The following is an 8,062-nucleotide window of genomic DNA, read 5'->3' as shown; positions in this document are numbered from 1 at the left end:
CGCTGACGCGTAGTCATTTAACGTTTTTATATACATGTACATTTATTTCACCATGACGTCGCCCTGTTACAATGCGTTGATTCGGAATATAAGAATGAAATATATATTTTTTTTTTATTTCGAAGGTTCATAATTATGTCCAATAAAGCAAATAGGTCAGTTTATTCTAAACTGAAATAAGGTTTGCAAATCCGAAGATTACATGACTTTATTTAGTGACAAAATGCGGTATTGTAATTACTCAAAAATATTAGAATATTACGCTATGAAAGTTGAATGAAAATAGCACACACACACAACGCACACATGCACATACGGCGAAACACCGAATCCTCGTCCGACCCGACAGTCACTGTTAGCCCTTACGGGTACTCATTATGATCTGAATGATAATTTATTAGAATGAATATCATCACCATAGGATGAGACAAAACGTCTGTCTGTCCTTAGTAGTTCTTTTTATAATTTATTGACATTACGTGAAGGCAGACGCAGACTTGGCGGGAAATATCCCCGACAAGATACAGATCGATCTTTCAGTAAATAACCAGGATGTACAATGCATTGAAAAAAGGTCTATACCAATGGGCTACTTGAAGGGAGAGAAATTGAAAATGCCAAATTTCTCGTTTCGATGAACGATTCTTATATATTCTTCCAATTTTTGATATTTCCAACACGAAGATTTCACTTTCATATATTTCGTTTTCAGATGCAGATCGACAAATCTACGGAATATGTACTCTGATTTTATTTTCGGACTAAACGAATTCAGCTTTAGAATGAGGTAATAGTAGTTATTTCAATTTACAATAAACGAACTTTCAGCGTAGCACACTTTATTCCCCATTTGCTAGAAACTTCGGAATGAGCGAGCATACCTCCCACTGTATATGCTGTATACAATACATCATCTTGGTTGTAGGACTACTCGATCGCGTAATTCATTATTCAGAAAATCCCTTTCTCTTTAGACTCATAAAACATATAGGTAGTGAAAGGTGAAAAAGTAATCAAGCCTTTTGTGTGATAAGGAATGCTTGTCTACATAGAATATCGAACACATCTCTTGGCAGGCATAAGATCTACTTCATGAGATTGAACTTCAAGCTCTCACACATCATGCATGGGCCTAAGGGAAACTTATACCATCTTTACTGACTACCATATACACCCAGGGTATCCTACACACAGTACTCACTTTTTTAGCAGGAAGTCCGCCAGTTTATCATCGCTCTTGATGTTTAGTACAAGTTTACACCTTGTCCACTCCTTGTGGGTTTGCATGGCGATTCTTATCCTCTTCGTTGAATCACCACGTTGTCGATCGTAGCTCGCAAAGTAGCCCTTTCTTTTTCTAGCTTTCCTCTCTTCAGCGTCCATTTTCGTTTTGAAGGAAATAGCATCAGGGAGATCGGAGACTTCCCTCTAAGCTCATCAGGTAAACAAACCGAACGATCAACGACATACCCGTGATTACGCAACACTCCCGCACTTTCTCTCCCAAATTCACGGAGGTGAAAAGGTCAACCTCCCAGACCAAGCCGTGCGGTACACATCGCTCGCGTGTGCGGAAGATAACGGTTGAAAAAGCCCCAAGCCCAATGTAGTCAAATTCAAACGGTAGAGGGAGGTAAGGTCGTATCACAGGGAAAGTGTGGGACCCACACTTTTAATCGGACGATGTATTTTTGCATTTCTCAGCCATTTCTAGACCGATTTTTGTCAAACAAACTTTGAATTCCCCATATATTTCAATGCTCTTTCATATTTCATAAGTAGTTTCTCATTATCTTGCCAAAAAATTTCATCCCGACGTGCCATCATCAACCAAAACAGGACCTTCCCTTTAAGCTCTTATTCATTTTACGATATGCAGGGCAATTCTACATGAGTATGCTGTGATGCTGGACCAGTGAACATTTATTGTCTGGATTGAAATTTCTTTGAATAATTTTGCATTTCGAAGTTGAATATTGACTGTATGATCTTCATACAAAGTATCTTTTTTTTTTTTTTCTAATCAAGAACTTTAGATAGCCTTGCTATATCAACTGATAAGCCAAAACATACACACTAAATATCTCTTTTTTATTGTTTATTACATTTCCGAGCAAAAGGAATGAATATTCAATAGTAAATACAACTGTATGCATATGTACCACTGCAATTTATGTACTGTAATAGTCGTGTAAGGATGGTGTATAGCATTACTGTGTTAACTGATAAATCAAAGCATATTTATACACTAAATCATTTTTTTTTTCATAAGCACAAGGATGGAATATTCAATGATAAAAAAATACAACTGACATTTTACATTTTATGTAAGTATGTATGCATAATATGTATATGTGTGCCTGGTTTGTGTGTGTTTGAAAGTGCAATTGACTTGTAATCATTATTTCTTTTTAAATTTCGTTTTGTTTCTTTTCTTTATTTCCATCAGTGCAATGCACTTTGAAACTTGCGCAGTTTTGAAATTGGGTACAAGCCAAGCATGAGTATATCCATGACAGCAAACCTGATAGCCAGCTTTTCCAAGAAATCAGCCCCCGTCTGCACAAGAAAAAACAAAAAGTCGTGTAAGGATGGTGTATAGCATTACTGTGTTAACTGATAAATCAAAGCATATTTATACACTAAATCATTTTTTTTTTCATAAGCACAAGGATGGAATATTCAATGATAAAAAAATACAACTGACATTATACATTTTATGTAAGTATGTATGCATAATATGTATATGTGTGCCTGGTTTGTGTGTGTTTGAAAGTGCAATTGACTTGTAATCATTATTTCTTTTTAAATTTCGTTTTGTTTCTTTTCTTTATTCCATCAGTGCAATGCACTTTGAAACTTGCGCAGTTTTGAAATTGGGTACAAGCCAAGCATGAGTATATCCATGACAGCAAACCTGATAGCCAGCTTTTCCAAGAAATCAGCCCCCGTCTGCACAAGAAAAAACAAAAACCCAACAGCAACAACTGACACACATCAAAAGACCAAACCAGTAATAGTGAGAGGGCAGTCGGGATTAAGGCCACAGATCTTCATTTCCTCTTTGTCTGAAGAATATCTTGAATTGATATGTTTTAGCGATTAGCTTGGGATTAGCTGAAAAGGCTAAAAAATCCCTAACTGCTGTTGCCATGGTGTAGTGGTTGTCAACATGTAAAACGCCTTCTGCTTATAATCCAGTGCCTACTGGAACGTGATGGGTCCAGAACAGAGTCTATGTGAAGTTTAGAATGTCGTTGAAATCATACTCTTATAGATAGAGATCTGAGACATGAACCATGAAAAAGAGCTTTACAGGACTGGCTCCATATAGCACAAACACCCAGGCAGCTTCTTATTTACTGAGTGCAGAATATCAGCTGGAGAAAGTGCAAAACGAATGAGGAGATTTATGGAGATATTGTCGCGTGCATAGCAGATTGTCGTTAACATGCTTCCCTGCACATGGCAGAATGTTGGTAACCCTACCTGTACACGTACATGTATGTGCACTCCCACACCCTAACGACAATCTGCCATGCACAGGTAAGCGTTGTAACGACAATTCTGCAATTCACACGACGACATAACATATATTCTACCCACCTCTTACATTGTAGCTAGTCGTAGAACATGATTTGCTAGTCGCTGTTTCCATGCCAAGGAACAAATTACATTTGATGTAATTTCCGTGAAACCTGCTCTGTCCATTAAGAGGAAGAAGACATCAGAACTGTATTTATTGCTTTGCACAAGTTATTGGGCATGAAATAACCTAGTATGCAAACACTGAAGATGAAAGGAGATATCTTCGGTTGAGAATGATAAGGGCGTTAAGTGACCACAAAACCCATAGTGTTCGAGAAGACTTAAAGCCCTTCTCATTCTCAACAGACGATTGGCATAAAATGCATCCATCTAGTAGTAGTTGTAGTAGTCGTAGAATGTTGTAGGGAACTGGTCAGTTGCCATAATTACTTCGAGGGAATCTATGTCATTGAGCAAGTCAACAAGGAACAGAAGTAGTTTTTTTTTTGTCTACACAATGCGTTGAATATCTGGCATTTGGTGAAAGTTTTATGCCCTGGAAAAGGATGTTGATTTCAATCTGCGAAAGTTTCATATTGCGAATGTTTCTGGTTTTATAATAATTAAGCGCATGCTCCAAAAGTGCATATATTTTGAGGTCAGAGGAGATGTGATGGAGCAAAATTAAGATGAGTAAGAACTAATCATGGGAGTAAATATAAAATGTGTGATGTCAGAGTGCATGATCAAAAACTTCTAAACAAGAATTACAGCATCAGCATACAAAGGTGCTTTTAACTGATGACACATGATGAGCAGTCCACCAATAGGAGAGCAAGAATCTTTGTAGGTATGGAAAAAATCTGGAGTGAAAAACTGGCAAATAGTATTTCTGGATCTATCTTCATTTTACTTCTTTGTCCATGTGCAGCCCCTTTCTATATCTTATGTTCTGTTAGAGGAAAAGTTTACCTTTCAATGTGTGTATATAGACTATCACTTTGTACAATTTCTTTCTTTTTTTTTTGCCTCCAAGTAGATGGCAATTTATGAATGTCTCAGGGTTAACTCCAAGCAAGCTTTGAAGGAGCAGTACGCATCTAGGAATCATTGTACTTGTAGCTCGGTGATTTTTTTTTTTGTCTTTCAACTGCGACAAGCCTACACTTCTAAATCTGAAATACTACATGTAAGAATGTATGAAACTATGTCATATGTAAGGACTTGTTAGTGTAGCATGTTAATCAGAGCTCAAGGAGTTCTCTCTCTCTCTTATTTTTTGATTACTCAGCACATCTATGAAGTTTTGCTATCGAGAAAGGATTTCAGTTCTGGCTACCGTAAACTGATGGACTAGTAGTAAATGTTGCCAAGGCAGGATGACATTTAGCAGCAGTATGATATAAAGCTACACTGTCAAACATGTAAAGAGAATGTTCTAGTGCAACATATTCTATCCTATGAAAACAGAAACAACAACAACAACAGAGAAACAAAACTGACAGAAGAAACTCGCATGGCGACGAAAGAGACGTCATCGTCACCCAAAATATTTTGCTGGTTGATTTTCACCTCTGTATGTCCCTAAAGATTGAGCGGCCACCTCGAGTCACGGGAATTTCTTCCTAGCCTCGCCACGCTTCTTGCCTCAGTACAAGTTTGCATTGAGGACAGCCAGTCTGTACCTCCCAAGGAAGCGCCTAATTGGGAGATTTTCATTGGAGCTCTCTTGCCTTGTCTGCGTCGGCTTCGAGAGACTCTAATTACTTCCAGTCCCAAAGACCCTCTTGATTTGATACCACTGTGCGCTGAGATATAGGATACTGTGCGAAAAAATGCCCCACTTGTACTCAGCAGTCCCCTCCCCACTCCAATATGGGCGCACCGCCGTACCTCTGGGAGGAATTGCATAGCACCATCCGTCAAATTTGCTCAGAATCTCTCCTGCCCCTAAGGTGAAGGGATAGGGGAATATCGCGTGAGTCAGCATCACACGTTGGGTAGAGCTGGTAGCGACCCGCTTGCGCTCGTTGGGTCATTTCAACAGTGCATCACTGCATTGTTTCAGTGCCACTTCTCCACCTTTTAATGAACCTGTTCATTGGCCTCTCCAGCCTACCAGTTCCATTAAATAGCCAGTCCTGTGAAAACTTGGGACCACAAGGGGAGCATTGCCTGCTGGCTTTGATTGTTCTGTAGCAATAATCAGCGGTAGGAGCTCACAACACGAATTGCGTCAAAACGATCGGAGCCCATTTCGTGCAGCTGTCGTGTACCCTTGGCACATCCCGTCTGTCTTTGGGGGCAAATGGGGGTAAATCCCCTCCAAGCTTGACATTTGGCTGGGAAGGTGGGATGCTAGCCGTAATTTCGCAGCACTTTAGCTCTTCGATTCCGACAACAGCTGGCCGTCTGTGTGTGATTTTGGCATCGAATGCAATTTTGTCGGATCACCATCAGCCTAAATGCAAAGTTTGTCGCATGGTCTTTTGAGTGCCAGTGTGCCCCCTGTTCCACTGGGAATAGTCTGGATATTACGAGGATCATTTGCCAGAGTCAGAAACAGACCGGGGGTAAAGATGGACGGATAGACTCCTGTGGTCAGCAGAAATGACCACTGGTCAGTGGTTTTCTCGCTTCAACATCAAAGCACTTGCCATTGTTCCTTGGAGTCATTTGGTAGCGAGTCTCAACTAGACCAATGTTTATACATCTTCCTCAGACAACTCAGAGGGCTACATACTTGACTTGATTTTTGTACTTGTGTAGTGTCAGGTTCCATTTCATGGTGATGTACTCTGAAACATGAAGGAATAATCGTGGCACAACTTGGAGGATATTTGGGATTGATAGAAACTGCTCAATCCTTACATCTTGTGATTCCATTTTTTCTTTCTTTCGGGTTTTGTGATTTGGGGGTGCTCATGGTAGGCCCTCCAAGCTTCCAGTCCTCCTGGATGTTGTTGTTTGAACTGGAATGGGACCCGATGCCCGTCCGTGGATATATCTCGGCGACGGACATGGTCACCGATTATGACTTCCAGTCTGTATCTTCGGTAGGTTTGGTGGTCTGTAGCCAGATCTCAAATGATTGCAAACTTGCTTGCCAGGAAAGCAAACTTTGGAAACTGAACTACTGTAAAAGTGAAAATTTTTGCGGTGTTGAAATTTTCGTGCATTTCGCACAACCAGAAACTAGCGCAAAAATAAAAGCACGTGAATATCATTGCTTGCCATATGTTCCTGTGCGTGATGTCTTGATTCCGTGGAATTAAAAACGCGCAAAACTCTTCTAACCCGGCCAAGCGAGAGAAATTAGTCGCGCGAAAATATCCACTTTTACAGTATCAGATTTTGGGAACCGAATACTCAACTCAAATATTTTTAAAATAATGTAAGATGAAGCTATTAACATCGATAGCATGTGCCTACATTTCAAGAAAGGTTGTTTGGACATTTAATTGCAACATTCACAAAGTCGTAATTTGAAAATTAAAGATGAAAGAGGAAAGAAGAAGGCACTGGCACACTTTGAACACTGTAAAAGATAGATCGACAGATTCTTTTTTCAAACAAGCTTTTGAGCTTGAATCAAAAGACCTGTTTGACCATTTCTTGAATTTTTCACTTGATTCATTTCATACATGTACCCAAATCAGCAAACACGCAAATCACATACTGTAGCATCAACAGATTCTGGTTCAGTGACAAAAGTTGAAGAATATGGAAAGAAAAATAATGGGTGTTTTAACATTGTGTTGGTGTATGTTATCGCCTCAAGGCAAAAGCATCACATTCCAAAACAAAAATATGTGCATTCAAAAGGATAGGTTAATTAAAAAAGTTAGTAATAAATGATGCTCATTTCAAAGTGTTTTATGGTCATTAGCTGAGTTATCATCGCTTGTATATTAGCCAATTTTTTCTCTCTTTTTTTGGTGGCCACTCTTTTTTATTTGTGTGTGTGTGTGTGTGTGTGTGTGTGTTTGTACATGTCTGCAATTTGTGTCGTTAAAATTAAATTTGTGTTATCTTGTCATGAATTAATTTGTATGTTGTTTATGATATGAAAAAGAAAGACAAATAAAAGATTGACAAAAGAAATTACACTATTATCCAAAGACACGCACTTTCAACATCATGACCTTACAAAAGATATAATATCTGAAGGTTTTTATGTCCGTACCCATCTCTAATAATTATCATAGACATGATGATTGTTTGATTCCTTCATTGACTGTGTAGGAAAGATATCATTTGGTCCTTTATGTACAAGTAAAATACTATGTACAGTGTATACCTCATAGGTTCTCCCATATTGTCAAGACCTGGCAAAATTGTCTGTGCTTTCAACCACCTGCTGACTGAAGCTTTCTTGTGTGTATGTCCAATCATTCTTCACTATCATATATGTCATATATTATTTAGTGAGTCTAATTTTTCACAATTTCATCTATTTGTTTATTTTTTCACAACAATTTGGGAAGTGGTTGAATTGGAGTGGAGCAATGGGCTGGGTGTTGGGAAATGTGTG

General features: G+C 38.8%; 1 protein-coding gene across 3 annotated transcripts in view; it reads left to right on the top strand.

Annotated features, from left to right (window-relative positions):
- The window catches only part of LOC139738974 (uncharacterized), a 177,645-nt gene that overhangs the window by 117,109 nt on the left and 52,474 nt on the right, over positions 1-8,062 (top strand). The gene's annotated exons all lie outside the window — the stretch shown is intronic.

The sequence above is a fragment of the Diadema antillarum genome, unplaced genomic scaffold, assembly GCF_040938485.1.
Source record: "Diadema antillarum isolate AM-2024a unplaced genomic scaffold, OU_Dant_1.0 seq00000778_RagTag, whole genome shotgun sequence".
Classification (NCBI taxonomy): domain Eukaryota; kingdom Metazoa; phylum Echinodermata; class Echinoidea; order Diadematoida; family Diadematidae; genus Diadema; species Diadema antillarum.
This window is presented reverse-complemented; position numbering and strand designations above follow the sequence as displayed.